The sequence below is a fragment of the Vicugna pacos genome, chromosome 16, assembly GCF_048564905.1.
Source record: "Vicugna pacos chromosome 16, VicPac4, whole genome shotgun sequence".
Lineage (NCBI taxonomy): Eukaryota > Metazoa > Chordata > Mammalia > Artiodactyla > Camelidae > Vicugna > Vicugna pacos.
Window position 1 is genome coordinate 13,311,005 of NC_133002.1, and position 16,574 is coordinate 13,327,578.

At 45.3% G+C, this 16,574-nt stretch overlaps 2 long non-coding RNA genes across 2 annotated transcripts; one reads left to right on the plus strand and one right to left on the minus strand.

Moving 5' to 3' along the window:
• Positions 1–1,245: 1,245 nt before the first annotated feature.
• On the minus strand, positions 1,246–5,011 carry LOC140686479 (uncharacterized). Its single transcript, XR_012060333.1, has 2 exons — positions 4,578–5,011; positions 1,246–4,135 (listed from the first exon to the last, which is right to left on the minus strand). It is a non-coding gene; the product is annotated as an uncharacterized lncRNA (long non-coding RNA).
• Positions 4,971–7,354, plus strand: LOC140686480 (uncharacterized). Its single transcript, XR_012060334.1, has 2 exons — positions 4,971–5,061; positions 7,251–7,354. It is a non-coding gene; the product is annotated as an uncharacterized lncRNA (long non-coding RNA).
• The last annotated feature ends 9,220 nt before the right edge of the window (positions 7,355–16,574 follow it).

Consider the following 16,574-nt stretch of genomic DNA (forward strand, 5'->3'; position numbering starts at 1 on the left):
CTTTTGCACCTTAGAACACCACAGATCTTCTCACCTGCATCACCAAGTGGAGGAGGGTCCTGTGAGGGTCCTGTGAGGGTCTGTGGTAGGAATATTAGGGAAGACAGTGAGTAAAATTCTGCTTTCACATGGTGGCCCGAGTGGGACTTCAATGCCCTTAAAAGTGAGATGGAGAGGCTGGCATACTGGTTCCTCCTTCTCTGCTGGACCATATTTCAGAAGGCAAGAGGACAATTATGTAGTTAACAGGCTAGAAGGTTTATCCCATAAACAAGTACTTGTACCTCCCAGAGGGTATGGACCTGACCTTCAAACCATCACAGTCTAAGCTGTGGCTGAGCAGAATGAGGGCCTCTCTTTGGTCACCTAGAAATTCTGAAGAGTTTCCGAGGGAATCCCTCAGGAAGAGCATCATTGTCCTTATCTCAGACGACAGGAGACGGGGGGTGTAAGTCAGGAGCTACCTGAGAGGTGGGATGTGCAGCCACAGGGCAAAATGGAGCTCATGAGAGTCTCCTTCCTCCATCTGATCTGCTGGCCTTCTTACTAGCTGGCTTGCTTCCTTGGAACCTCTAAATGGAAACAGCACAACAGGAGAGGGGAATAATCTGATGTTAGGTTCATACTCTGCCTCTGAGTTGCAGTGCCATCCACCCTGTGGCACTAGCCAGACACTCAGGAAACCTCATTCTCTTTCACTCCTCACACTGAATCTAGCACCAAGTCCTGCCAATTTGACCTGCTAAGTCTCCAGGTAACATCTTTCCATCCCCACTGCTGTTGCTGGGATTCAAGTCATCACTCTGGCTGGACTATGGGAAGAGCCTTGTGCTTAGTCTTGCCACATCTGCTCGGAGCCCCTCAACCTTTTCTCCACACTGCACGGCGATTTTTCTTCACCCTCTGCCTGGAAATGTTCAATAGCTTCCTGTTAATCTTGTGCTGAAGACTGAACTCTGGCATGGACGCACCCTTCCCCTCTTACTCTGATCTCAACTCAAACATCTTACTCTCACGAAGACCTTCTCCGACCACCTTTTCCATCATGAATTCCCTTCTCATCTGTTCTCATAGAGCCACATTTCTTCCCTTCATAGCTCTGACCTCAGTTTACAATTATAAACTTAGTATCTATCCTCAACACTGGACATTAATCCCTGTGACCTGTCTATTTTCTTTCCACTGTGTCCCCAGCTCATATCAGTGGCTCCCACATGAAAGAAGGAATGACAGTATAAAGAGAGCTATGTAGAGCCAAGATGAGTTTATTCAGAGAGGAAGCAAGATACAAGCAGTTGTCACTTGGAGAGCCACTGCCCTTGGACATCTGGGTGCAATTACCATGGACATCCATTAGTTTTGCTCTCCTCCCAGAGTGCTTCTGCAGGTCCTGGCTTAGGCTCCTCTAAGTTCAATAATGTTATCTGTAGATGCTACCTCTGTTGGATTGAAATCCTCATCTTCATAAATGTGAGCCCCTTTTTGGTCTCCACAGAATATCCACTCACACCAGCCACGTTGTATATTGTAATAAAATGCGGGCTTCTGTAGAGCAGTCACCTCATGGATTGCTTTGCTGTCTTTGCTTTCCCTCATTTCTGTTCTGACCTCTACTCCTTTCTGGATTGTCTCTCCATGCTCACCTCCAGAGAACTGCCAATTCTTCCTTTTTATCTGGAGCACCTTCCTCTTTCCTTTGCCACCTTGATGCCACCCAACTCTCAGACTAGAGAAAGGGCTCAGCTTCCACCCCAAAATGTGCATGCAGAAGCCCACTGAGAGCCTGAGGGGAGAAGCTCGGACCTTCAGTGTGACATCAGCTCCTTGAAGAACATGAAGGATTCAAAAGGGGAAAAGATCCCACCCTTCCACGCAGTCGTAAACACCAGCTGTAACGTAGGGATGAAACCCAGGATGTTGTCGTAAAGACCATGCATGAGCTAGACGTTAGCCTTTTCTGCGACTTCGCCCTGGCTGTGACTTCGATGAAAACCTGAACCCTTATTAGAACCACCTGGAAGTTCTAAACGAAGGCAGTCCGGGCCTCCTCACTGAGATTCTGGTTCAGCTGGTTTGGATGGAGCCTGGCAGTGGTATTTGTAAGCCTTCCCAGTTGATTCTAACGTGCAGCTGGGGCTGAGCACCTCTGAAGAAACATCTTCTTTCAGAAATGAGGAAATTGAGGCTCAGAGAGCAGACCTGCAGCTCAACCCAGATGTCCTGTTACTCATAATTGTGTTTTAAATAGTTTGAATGCTCGTGGTTTGTCCTTTTAAATCTCAGCATCTCCATGCTTGGGTTCACTGTGTCTCTCTCAGAGGGCTGGACGCCTCTGAACGCCACCTTTCAGGGCGGATGGATGGTATTATACTTTCTAAGTCTGACATTTAAACGTTTTCCATTGCATTCTCGCCTGGGGGGCCACTTGGGTGTTACTAATGCAGCGCTTCTGGACTGTGGGGTGCATGCGAATCACCTGGGGAACTTGTTAAATGCAGAGGCTGCTCGAGAAGGTCTGGGGGGAGGCTGCGGTGCTGCATTTCCACTTCCGACGCTGCTGGTCTGGGAAGCACACTTGGGCAGTGAGAGAGAAGTGGAGTGTACCATTTCTGCCTGCCTGCCAGGCTTTACAACCCCCTCTGTCAAGGGAATATCTCTTGTTATGTCTTTATGAGAATCCCAACCTTGACCACAGGGACTGCTAGGGGGTTACTGAAGGAGTGAAATTCTATTTCCCCCGAGATTGTTATACTGAGAAGCATGTTAGATGGGGCAGCCAGGAGACGCTGTGACTGCTATGTGGTGAGACTCTGTTAAAAGCAAGTGGAGTCGAGGTGAGAGATGGATATAGAATTCTGATGTCCGATGTGATCCCTGAAGCCTCTGAATTTAACTGTGCTCAGAGATTTATCCACAGCATTTCCCACTTATCTCAGTGGATACATTCTCTCTCTTTCTTTTTTCTTTAGGCTGGTCTAAGTGTGGTACAGAACCCTGATGGGGAACTGGCTACGCTGATGTGGTGTTTTAGATGGTGAAGATACCCCTAGTCCTGGCTGGGAATTTGGCAATATTTCTTATGCAGCAGTGTAACAACTGGTTAAATTGTTACCTGTGGAGCCGAAGCTCTTCCTGTTTTAGGATTTGGTCCAAGTGCCTATTGTGATTGGAGCTTTAGAAGGATGTCAGAATGTTGGATTTGGGTTTGGGGCTTTGGGTTTGGGGTTTGTTTTCAGTAGACTAGTAAATTTTCTTAACAAAGGATCAAGTTTTAGTCCCAAGTACCTACCCGTAAGCAGGAAAGGCCCCATATGCTGGGGTCAGCTATCTAAGACAGTGGCCATTTACATCTTCATACTCCCTGACAAATTCTTTGCACCCAACTCAAATTAATGCAAGGCAGGGCAGGGCAGGAGGGTGAGAGATTACTTTAATTACCTATTATTGCATAATGAATCGCCCCAAAAGTTAGCAGCTTAAAACAACACACATTTATTCTCTCTCCTTTCCTGTGAGGTAATAATTCCAGGGCAGCATAGCTCACTGCCTCTGACTTAAGAGGCTTTCACAAGGCTACAGTCAAGGTGTTGGCTGGGGCCGTGGTCTCATCTGAAGGCTTGACTTGGGGTCGAGGGGGCATTTGCTTCCAAGCTGTCTCATGTGATTGGCAGGCAACATGGACCTCTCTACTGGGTTGACTCAAAACATGGCAGCCGGCTTCCCCCAGGGTGAAAGCAAGAGAGAAAGTGCCCAAAACAGAGGACACAGTCCTTTATCACCTAATCTCTTAGATGCCACTCAGGAAGTTCAGGCCAGGCTCAGTGGACAGGTGTGAATATCAGGAAATTGTGACCGTCAGGGCCCATATGAGAAGCTGCCTGCACAGAAACTTATTGAGATATAAGATCACAACACTTGAAGGTCCACCAAGTCCCTCCCAAATGCCTTCTGCTGTGTATTCTTTGTCAGAGTTAAAACCTTCCCTTTACACGTGGAACAAGAGCACATTAGTTCTGCCTCGGCAGTTGGCGACGGTCAGATGCAGCAGCCATGAGTCCGCAAGTTCCGGCTCCAAGTCTTTATGGGATGATGGCACGGGTCTGTTCCAAAGCGCCAGAAACACCATGGGTAGGGTCTGCATTCAGAGACCACAGCATTCACTAAGATGAGTGTTAGTTATACAGAGTTTCAGAAATGACATTTATCATAAAATTCTTTTAACTAGGTTTCAAGGGAATGATAATGAGAGAAACGCCAAGCCTGGCTAAGCGGGACCTGTGTTTGTTCAGCCCCCGTAAAACTCCCAGCCCGTGTCACCTGCCCGAGGGGCAGAGGTCTGCTCAGTGGGTGTTGTCGCCAATCCTCCTTTGTACCCATCTCAGCTGTGGTGTGAAGATGATGCCGAAGTGGGCAGAAAGCGGGCCATCCAATTTACTGACGGAGAAGCCTGCTCGTGCCACTACTGGGCTCGAGACCTCTGCGCTTCTCACCAGCCGGTGCTGTTACGGCCCAGTGACCACTGAGGTCAATTTCCCCCCTTCCCTTTTCTACGTTAGTTACTACTGCGTAAATCCTACCTTCTCTCCATCACAGTAACATTAAGCTTGTTAGGAGTGACAAAATCTGTCGTTTTAGCCTGAGGCTGCAGGATTTTGGAGGAGGCACATACGGCCTTCATAGGGAGAAATGCACATCTTCCAGAGATGCTGGACTTGCAGACGGCTGCAGTAACCGGGGGAGATGCTGAGTGTCTTCCTGTGGAGAAAAGGTGTGTGGGTGAACTGATTTTATCTGGATTGTAGCATCATGTTAGGAGCAGCTGGGGGAGGTGCACACAAAGGAGAAGGGCACTTGAGTGTGAGGTCACGGGGTAGAACACAGTGGAATGCAGTGGGTATGGGGGTGAGCTTTCTGGCCTGACTTCCTGTCTCCTTCGTCCCTAGACCTTCGGGGAGCTTCCCTCCTGTTCTGTGGGATGGCGCTGAGACTGCCAGTCGTAGCACTTCGCTCCTCCTCCTCAGGGCTTTTGTCTCTTAATAAGAAGCATCTTAACTAAAACAGGTACATCAAGAATATTTTGGTTTCCCTCTTCTCCACCATAACTTTGCTGATAACCGCTGGCATTAATGTTTCATTGGAAAATTTAGAAGGTGGTCTGATTTTAGAAAATAGGAAGGTAGGTCACCTGTTAAATCTGTCTTATTTCGCCCTTAAGTTTACGACATATCTGTATCTGGTGGGACCTCTAATATCCGTTGATCTTTTGATCTGCAGCTCAGGTCTTCAGTTTAAGATTCATTCTTTTATTTAATCATTGGTATTTGCTTCCACTCTATTTGTCTTATTTCTTCCATCAAATATACCATGAATCCGTATTTTGGATCTGTTTTTGGCTACCTATTTGCGGCATCGTCCCTTTTTATATTTTTATTTTTCCTTTTCCTCTTGATTCTGAGTGAGTTCTTCAGAACTGTCCTCCACCTTACTAATGTGATTTTTTTTGCACTGTTGATTCTTTTTTTTTATGCCTTAAAAAAAATCTCTTTTCACATATTTGAAAGTAATGTTCTCTGCTTATCTCATTGAGTTCCCTTTTTATAACTCTCTCTTAGCAGCTGCCTTTTGATCTCACTGTGTTGTCTTTTGTTTTAATATTGTTGACAATACAAGACAAATGTCTAAAATTTATGTCTATTTCCTGCAGTAAATCTTTCAAAAAAATGTTCTTCTATTGCTTTGTAAGTATTATACTATCCATCTGTGTTTAGGATCTTTTCAGAGGTCCCATATTATTTTGTTTCTATTTTTTCATCTTAGAACAATAAAGCTTCTATCTGTGTCTAGAATTTGTTCGCCAAACGGGATAAGTAGATTCTTCTGCAATCATCTCATTGAGGTCTTAAGCTGGAGGGTAGCCTGAGGACTTGAGACCTCCAACTATAGACAACAGCAGAAGGGCAATTTCATGAATGGGCAGTGTCTTTTCTGGATAAAGCCACTGAGCTGGGCATTTGTTGGTAAGTGGTCCCATTCCAGGGCTCACCACATCTGTGTGAGCCATATTGGTCCACAGGACAATGGAGTATGGGCTGCCGTCTCCAGCCCATCAACTGGTGCAACTGCCCATGCCCTGGCCTACCTGTGTGGTTGCTCTTGCAATTCTCCATTGCCCTTTCAGGTACTGCTCCCCTCCCCGTCAAAAGGGAACTTCTCGCTCACCAAAGCTGCTCCCACCTGTGTTATCCTCGACAGACAGAACTCCCTGGTGTTCATCACATTTTCCCTTGTTTCGTGTTAATCCACAAACACATAACCCACACATAAGCTTCTAGCATAACACGTATGTTAACCCAGTGCTCTTTCCTCTGCCAAGAACATATCAGTATATCTGCTTTGTTCTTCCAGTTTTGACTCATCCTTGAGTCAATGGTCAATGGTCCTCTTTCGTGCCAAGCACTTTTGGATTTCTCCAGCGACAGTCATTTCTCCTAGTGAGCCTTACACATATCTCTGCTTCACCACTGGTAAGTCATCTTGTAATTGCTGATTCTTCTGTCTCCCTAGTGAGATCTGAGTTCTAAGTTGTCAAGGATGTGTTCTGTTTATCTCCATTGTCTCGTCTATGTTCTTGACACCTGACAGACAGTTCAGTAAGTGCTTATAAATGAACTAATTGAGTGAGGAGATTTACACATGAAAAAATAGCTCTGTTCAAACCTAAGGTGCTTTATCTTTGGTTTAAGGAAAAGCATGGTGGTCTGCTTGGACGCTTAGTCTGGACCAAAGGTGGGAACTGCAATGCTCTCATGCTCTTTTCTGTGCTGCGACTTGTCTGTGACAGTCCTTCTGGTTTGTAAAACTACAGAGCAGCCACCACTCCCAAAACACTGTCTTCCACTCCTCACAGGTACATGGTGTTTGCTACCATCACATCCTGTTCCCAACTCTTCAAAAACAAGCCCTGTTTTCCGATAATTGGAAGACGCCTTTGACTTCAACAAGAAAACACACTTTCTCATGTTCTTGTTGCTATAAATCACACTCTACAGTGAGGTACCTGTCTTTCTTTCCTGACAGACATGGAGAATTGAATATGCCAGGCACTCTCTGCTACGTATACTTTATTTTCAATGTTTCAACCAAATGTCAAAGAGACAAAGAATCTCTTTCTTTAAGAAAAATCCTGTCTAATGGCTTTGGAGGAAAGATTGAGATGGACCGGGTGCTAATTTTATTCCACCTTTCCCTAGGACTGAGTGGTACCCTCAGGAGCCATCAAGAGAGAGGGACTGTGTGCATTTAGATCTCGAGATGCAGAAAGGACCTCCAATAAACAAGTTCTTTTTTTTGTTCAGATCTGTGTTTTTTTCTTTTTCATGACTTTATTGAGGTATGTTTGTTACATGAAAAGCTGCACATATTTATAGTGTACAATTTGACCAATTTTGAGTTACACATATGCTGGTGAAACCACAACCACGATCAAGACAGCGCATAGATCTGCACGAACCTTGTGGGTTTGCACACCACCAGGAGTCAGACTTCTACATCCATGAGAGCTGATAAATTTGGTCCTTTTCTGCCTGTTGCAGACATTGGTTTTTTGTTGGTTTGTTTGTTTCTGTGTTTGCCACCTGGCCTTTAAGCTCTTCTCAGGCTTTTCTCTGTTACTAAAACTGCCAACATTGGCATGATTTTTGTCTCCTCTTGAAACCAATGCAGGTTAGTCGGCAGCCACTCGTGTTGTATGTTGGGGGAGGGGGAGCTCATCCACCGTGGTCCTGCCCTTCTCGTGGAATCACAGTTCTCTGAGCAGCCAAGCCTTCCAGAGGCTTCGCTGGGGTCCCTTCTCTCACATTCTGACCAGGACTCCAACTGTGTGAATGCAAGTATTTCTAGCACTGCTTCCCTCTTGCTGAATCACTCCCACGGCTTCCTGACAACGAATCATAGTTTCTTCACTGACTGGCCAGTGGTAACTGTAGGGTCCCCAGGTTTCAGCTAGCATGCTAGCAAGTTTCCAGAGGGGATCTTGTTTTAATATAAGCTTTCTCATCTTCTGTTGAGTACTAAGGTCATTAGTGTTGTATGCTCGGAAAACAAAAGGAAAAAAATGGTGGTTTGGATGACATTATGGTTATTGCAGAGATTTAATCTGAGTGCAGGATTGAAAGTGTCCTGACTCAGAACACAAAGTTGTCAGTCAGATTCCCGCCCTCACAAGGGGCTATTCATTTCGGTTTTCCCAGACAGAATATTGGAAGTTAAGTAAGAATCATAGGGTCTCTAAATTACCTCATGATCATTTGTTTGATGAATAGGACCGAGTCATTTCTCCATGGAACTGTAAAAATGGCTTTACAAATGCTGTTTGAGACAAGCAGGTCATCCACTGGGACTTGGACATCTTTTTGCAGTGGGTAGGCTCTTATAGGTGCATAATTATAACATGATTTACTCTGTGTTCTGTTCCTGTGACATTCACCACCTCCTCTGGCAAAGGCTGAAAGAGGCAATGGGGTCTGACAAATTTCGGGGAGAACTAGGTGTATTTGAAGATGAAGATGGCTGGTGGGGAGAGAGTAAGAGAGAGGGGTGGGTTGATTACAGGGTATCAGATACAGAAACAGAAAAGGAGTGGGGACAGAGATTCAGAAAAGATGTGGAAAAGCTCTGATCCTAGTTTACAGGGATGAGAACCAGCGAGTACAGACCCGGTTATGTGTTTCTGTTTTGGTTACTATTATGGCATAATAGACTATCCAAAACTTAGTGCAATGAAACAACTTAGATTCTGTGGGAATGATCTGTCTTTGTTCCAAGTTGTCTGGACTCAGCTGAGAAGGCTCTGTTCCCTGAGGGCTGGAATAATCTGGAGCCGTCTTCACTTACATGACTGGCAGCTGATGCTGACCACAAACTAGGATCTCAGCTGGGACAACCTCAGCTGAAATACCCACACAGGTATTTAACACGCAGCCTGGACTTGCTCACAATATGGCAGCCGCAGGGTAGTCAGGCTTCTCATATGGGACTTGTAGTTTACAGCATGAATGTTTCAGTGAACAAGGTGAAAACTGCATTGGTTTTTATGACACAGATTTGGCGGACATAGAAAACTCTCCCACTGTACTCTTTTGGTTGAAGCGTCACACGCCTTTCAAGGGTCAAGGGGAGGGGACATAGACCACCCCCCTAGCCAAACTCTTGCTGGTGGGAATGTCAAAGAATTTTGGGATCATGTTTTAAAACCATCACAGTTTTGTAGTTCACCTCGACTACCATGCTCTGAAGTTCTTGAAGGATTCCTCCAGCGATCTTCTATTTCACTATACTCCTGAATGAATCTCAATGTAGCTCAATACGCAAGTGTTGAATAAGTAAATGAGGGAGCTCACGTTACATAGCCTTCAACATCCAGGTAAAATAAGGCTCAAATGTGGGGAGAAATTTAATTTTAAGATGGTAAAGGTATAGAAAAATTCAACACATTCTGCAAGAGAGAATAGAAGGTCAAGAAGGTCAGTATACAACAGACTCATTTTTTCCCCACGAGAATGTGAACCCCATGAAGACTGAGGCAGAGAATGTTTTTTCCTCATCTCTAACTGAAACTTCCATGGTGCTTGGCATGTAGGAAGTACTCGGTAAATATTTTCGGATTGATAAAACAAAACTTAGCCTCAGTTTGAGTTTACTCCAAGCCCCTATGAGCTCAGAGACAGCTGAGGTGAAGTCATACAGTCACAGCTGAGATAAAGACATAACCAGAGGTGATACTTCTAGACAGGAGAGAGATAGATTGATGTGTCTGGGGGACAGTGGGGTGCTGACAGCTCCCTTTGGATATTGAAACAATCTCTAAGCAGCAGAAGGTAAAGACTTGGTCTGTGATGCTCCAAAGGGGAGAACCAGCACCAGTGGGGAGGTGGGTTTAGGGTTCACTTTGGAAAAAGCTATTCAGCCACAGAATGGACTGTGGACTCTCCCTCACTGTTTAAGCATGGCAGAAAATGACTTGGTCTGAATCAGATTCAAAATATTTAAGGGTATAAAAGACAGTGGTTCAATCCTAACTGAAGCTGACCCTTAAAATGAACAAGACAGTGTTTAAAGCAATCTAGAAACCTTGTCAATTTTGACTCAACTCAATAGGAAATTTTAGGAACCAAACCATGGAAAATAAACCCTTTGTAGGAAATTTACTAGTAAAAATTGATCTTTATTATTGGTGTCCCAATGGGTGGTTTCTTATAAACTTTCTAAGGGTTTCAGGCCAGATTGTGAAAGCTGGAATAGCAGGTGGACTGTTCACAATCCCCATTAGAAGCCCATGAGTACAGATGGGGAGACTCCGAACCTGCTAGTTCTTAAAATATGACCCCCAAACCAACAGTATCAACAATCATGTGTGAATTTGTTAGAAATGAAAATTCTTGTGCTTCTGCAAATCTACTTAATCAGAAACTCAAGGGTAGGGCACAGAAATCTGTTTTAGCAGGACGTCCAGGTAATTCTGATGCATGCTGAAGTTTGAGGACCACTGAATTAGACCATTTCTCTAAGGCCCATTCTAATTCTAAGATCCTGTTTCATCAATACAAAGTCCACAAGCTCCTTGTAGATAGAAACCATGCCTCATATTTTTTTTAGTTAATTACAAGGAACTACTGTTCTGGCACATATTAGATGAGCAAGAAAAAAACCAGATGTTGATGTAATTCCAGGTGTTGGACCATCTCAAAAGACTTGAAATCCCATCTTCAAATTACAGAAACAGACATCTCTTTTATTTCTTGCCCTTCCTGGGCTTTCCTTCAAGTTCAAGATTTAATCAGATAGGATTTTACTCAGTTTCCTAGAAAAAAAGATCTTGCAGGATCTCCTAGTGGAGGAGCAGTCCTTAGAAGATTGAGGTTCATGTGAAGTGAGTGCTCTTATCACTGTGGAATTAGATTTGCATACAACGAAATTGTTTTCATTTGATTTTTAATATGCTTCCTGGAAGGAACATATGTTATAAAACTTTAAGTTCTCATTTGATTATCCTATAACTGGATGGCAAATACTAATGACCAGTCAAGTTGGGAAGATGTTACAAAGTGTCACAAAGGCCCGTGGATGTGATTTAGGGACTCTCCTTTCATAGATATGCCAACCCACGGAAGAGAAGGGAAGTGCTTTGCCCAAAGTTGCACAGCTTTGAATGGTACATCCAGGATTAGACCTGAGATCTTGTGATTTCCAGGTCAGAGCTCTTCCCTGACATTAGAAATTTCCACAGTAGGATAAGTGAGGTATATCTCCCCCTAAAAATCCTAAATAAAAGTAAATGTCAAGTTGCTTTTTAGAGTTTAGCAACACTGGTGTATACAAATTGCATGCCCAAATTCAGAAGATACGGTGTGTCTGGATTAATCTTCTCTATTGTCACTTTAAGTAGAAATGACTAGTCATGTATTTCACTAACTGAAGCACGCTGAATGGAAAATAAAATCACTGCCCTAGAGCCCTTTCTGACACTAATGTATGCATGTTTATCTTTGCCTTCACATTCTACTAGACAGTTGTGTCTATGAGGATGCTTCTAAAAGTGTTTTCAAAGGAGGAGAAAGCTATGCTTACAGCTCTAGCCAGATTTGACTGGTGGTTGTTTAATCATAAACAGAATTGAAAGGGCCCATGGTGATAGTTCATAAACTAGATTCTAGAGCCACTGGTTTGCCTAGTTCCAGGCCCAGCCTCTCTGGGAACCAAGTAGGTATTCAAGAAAATGAAACATCTTCCTGACTTTGAAACTCCTACCATTTCCAATGTTTTATTTATTTGAATCTACTCATTTAGTGAATTTTTATCAGCAAGGCCACACAGCCTAATGAGTAAGAACACACGTGCTGGACAGATTGAATTCTAAGCCTGGCTCTACCCCTTCACTTGCTTTGTGGCCTCACACAAGTTACTCATGCTCCCTGAACCTCACTTTCCTCATCTGTGAAATGGGGCCTATCAGTCAGGATTCATAGAAGCAGAACCACACCAGGAGATCTGTCTATCAAGGATTTGGTGTTATTCAACTGTGGGAGCCAGTTAAACAGTTTCTGCAAAGCTCTTGCCTTCCTCTCCGATGCTAGTACTTGAGATCTGCAGAGCAGGCAGGCAGGTGTAAGCAGAGAAGAACAAGGACAAGTTGGAAGCCACAGACACAAACAGGAACCCACCAGAACCAACCCGAATCCGTGTCAGTTCACACTGCCTCCAACTTCAGTGAAGTGGACGTCCTGCAAGACAAGCTGTACCCCTTCATCACACAGCTAAATGCACATCTGACCCCAGGAAATGGCAAAGCTGAAGGCGGGTCCAGGGATAGGTGGAGCAGTTGCAAGCCTAAAGGCTGCCCCAGGGCAACGTGGTGAGTCCACTCATCAGTGATGCAAGAGAGTAAAAACAAGATGGCAGCCACCTCCTCACTTCCGCCCTCAAAACTCCGGCGCGAAAAAGATCCCCGGTGGCCCATCCCCACCGGAAGTGCCCGGCAAAGGGGATTCTGGGAAATGTAGTCCATCCTAGCCCGGTGGGCGCTCACAGAGCCACCACGTGGGGCTAAGGACAGGACCACTCTGCAGGCATGTTAGGAGGAGTCATGAATGCGGAGCCTGGGACAGTATGCAGTGATCACAATGATGACAACATGTGGTTCCCACTCTGAACGACAGTCTATTTTAGGTACTACAGGAGCCAGAAATAAATCCGCAGACCCTGTTCTCAAGTTCCTTACGTTCTAACATGAGAGAATACATGCAGATGAGACATTATACTTGTAACAATTCTTCGCAATTATGATGTCTCAGGAGCTCGTCTGTTCCGAAGGGGCAAATTTAGGGAGCTTGCCCTTTAAGTGCAGAAACCCTTTCTTTCTTTCATCATTTTCATTGCACATCTTTGACAAATGCATTTTACGTTTTCTGACATCTTACATAGAGTGAAGGGAACCATCTAAACTTTCCTTTATGACTCAGTCATCACGGGGAGCGTAGTTACTGTATTTTTCTATAATGGGACCAGGTGTATTTGGAGCAATTTGGGCTGTCGCTGAGCGGCCAGTGATTGGTATTGTTTTTCCTTTCTCTTTTTCCGACTCCGCCCCCTCTTGGCTCCCCCTTGTCGGGCTCTGCTCTATTCTTTCTTGCTTTCAGCTGGCATTTCTTACTATTTTCAGTCCTCTTGCCTACAGTGGTCTCTCTTCCTTCTTTTAGTTTGCTGCCTCCATTTTGCTCTATTGAGAAACCAGATAACTAAGTTTATTAAAACTCTGCCAAACAGGATCAAATGAGCCCTGATGAGAACCTGAGCAAAGTTCATTTTGTTGTATTGGTTTTCCCTTTCTCAGGAACAATGCAATTTCCATGCCCCCATAAGCAGTGTTTCTTTCATTGTGTAGGTTACAAGAAGGACAGTGTGCTTCCGTGCAGCATGGAGGCCTTCCCAGCCAGCGAGGCCATGTGGTGCCCTGGCTCTCTATGCGAAAAAAGGGCCAAAGCCCTAGTGGAGAGAATGGCTCGGAGGACAGACTGGTCCTGTAGCACCAGGCAGCCTAGATGCGTGTGTTCAAAAGGCCCTTCCTGTGGCAGTTGGGACCGTGGTCGCACTGGATATAGCAATTTAGTTTCAGCAAAGCGTCACCTAACCCACGACATTTATCTTAGTAATTTGAGATCAATTCTATATTTTGTTCTTCTTTGATTTCTAAATGCTATGGTTGTAGAAGGCCCATAAACACGGAGAATTTATAGGTAGATTTGTGTAGTGTGTGTGATGGCAGTAAGCACGCGTGTGGGCAGGGGAGCGGGGGAGGGGAAGCACTTTCTTTTGACAAGAAAAAATAACTTCCCACTAAGCTTCAGATCTATCTGTCAAATTATTATAATTCCAGTTTTCTGCTCGAGCTATGGAGAGATTTTTCAATCCTGCCTGTCTGGGGGCTAATTTACCCTACAGTCTTGGCACTGGCAGTGTTTACTTTTGTTTTGTGATTCGGTGTAGCATTGTGGCCAAGAAGTGGGCTCTTGGGGCCAGGCAGCATGGGTTTGAATCTCAGCTCTGCCAAATTACTAGCTGCATGACTGCTTAACCTCTCTGTGCCTCAGTTTCCTCATCCATTAAACAGAGTAAGACAGTGTATAGCTGCTAGGTATAAAGTAAGGACTAGATGAAGCGATGCATGAAAAGCATTTAGGGCAGGGCCTGGCCAAAAATGAGGCGCTTCTTAAATATTGGCCATCGATATTCTGGGTTTTCTGTCACTTCAGAATCTCCAAGCATAATATGATGCTGAAATGAAAGGAATGGAGGAGAAGCCAAACCATGACAGTTAATACTGGCATTATAAAAAGCATGGCTCTAAATCAAGTTTATTTAATTATAAGTGTTTTAATTAATTTCAAAGGAGAATGGCCATCCCCATCAGTGTTTGGCAGAATGCCTGTGTTTGGGATTGAAGAAACCATAGTTGTGTGTGTGTGTGTGTGTAATGCTTTTATGATTTAAAAAATTAGTTCAGTCATCAATTTTAAATCCTGTTCAAAGTAAAATCACATTTGGGTGACAAACAACACAGCATCTACCAATTAGAGCCATGCTTGCATGGCAGAGAGCAGAGCACTCCTGGAGCTAAACACCGCGTCCCAACCACAGAGGGAAGCTGCCTCCTATTTGTCTTTTCAGCTCCAGCATGAGTCCTGGAACGGAGAAAGAAACTCATTTGGAGTCTAGAATAAGTGAATGAATAAATGAATGAGCAATGAATAGAGGAAAGAGCAAATAGGAGCCATCTGTGCAAGGCAACAGTGAGTGTCAAAGAGAAATACTTAAAAGACTATAAAAAGAAAGAAGAGTGATGGAAATCCATATTATTCTCCAGCTGCCTGTGAAGTTAAATTGGTCCAAACAGTGTGGGTCTCACCTTGACTGGCCCTCCATGGTAGCTGGCCGATCTGGGGTGGTAAGATGGTGGTGTCACCGTGTGTGTGTGCATGTGAGTGTGTGCACCTTTAAATTAATGTTGTCGGGCTGTCCAGACCTCTTCCACTCGAGTCTAAAATCACAAAAGAAAACTTAAAGGCCCTTCATTATCTGCCACTCATGCCAGACAGCATGTGCTAATGGCCCCCTTGAAGCTCAGTTCAGTCTTTCTGTAACGAGGACTACTCTCGGGTCCTCTGCCTGTGGAGGAGATGCCCGTGGGTCCTGACTGACTCTTCTCTGCTGTGTGACTGCCCGCTTCCATCCTCATTAGAGTCAGAACATAGAAGAGGATGATCCCAGCAACCGAGCCTGTGGAGGTCTTCACAAGCGGCTTAATTTGCCTTTCCTGCCTTTGCCTCCTGGACGATGTCACATTTGGCTCCCCCCGAAGCTGCTGCAGATTCACAAGCCCTCCCCGGGGGCTCTCATGAGTTCCATGTAACCCACAGAAACCCCCAGACACCAGGTAAAGGGAGCTTCAGCGGGTCCTGGATACTTGCGCCCCGTCGGCCCCGTGGGGGATTTGCTCGGGCTGACAAGCGTGAATGGAGCTTCTTGCTGCCCTAGTTGTTGGTGTGCCTGCAGTGGTGGTGCCGGGTCCTGGCCAGCTCAACATCCTGCCCCTCAGGCCCACCCAGGCTCCCCCAAGCCTCAGCAGAAGTCAGCTCCGGACAGCGGGCTGCGAACCTCGGTCCTGATGCCGACACGGACAACCTCATGGCGTAAGGAAGTTAGCGTGCGAAGACCTGGGTTTGAATCCCAGCTCCGCTCTCTCTAGCTTCGTGGTATCTTAATCATGTTTTATTTCCTGTATATTATGAGGTTTTGGCATCTTAAAAAAAACCTTTCTGGCTGAGGAGAAGCCTGAGCTAGCCAGCTCTTAGGCGTGGGGAAGGACTCATCCCGCAGGTGGCCTGGATGCACCGGGTGACCAGCCTGGAGCCGTACCTCCTCTATCTGGCCTGTGTACCCAGGAAGCAATATTGCTCTGTCTTAATCATGCAGGGGCCAGTGCCAGGCAGCTAGGGACCGCCCCTGTAGCCCAAAGCACACTAAAATGATTCAAACCAGCCCATTCTAAGTTGTTCACTCGCCCTACTTGCTTTTCTCACAGACAACCAGTAAAGACAGTGGCCTAAACCTTCCCCTCTCTCCTGCTTCTGCTTCCTGATCAAAACCATCCGTTCCTTCTGTGGCCCTGCGTGGTGAGCCTTGCCTCTTGTGTCTAGGGGGACGTGAGTCACATTCCGTTTTACTTCCAATGACATTGATCTCTGTCTCATCACCCAGTCACCCTTATAAATTAAGACTTGGACACAAAACACATGTGCCATGGGCAAACTACTTAACCTCTCTGAACCAAATTTTTATTGCTCTAGTCTCTTCCTCCTCGGGTTGTTGGGAGGGTCAAAAGAGATGACACACATGACCCTCCCGGTGCTGTGCCCGCACGTGGAAACCCTGTTCTGGAGAAGATGCATAGTCATTGGTTAGTTCAGCTCCTGCCTTTTCTCTGTCGCGATGCTTGCTGTCCCTTTTTCACCTGTGGGTGC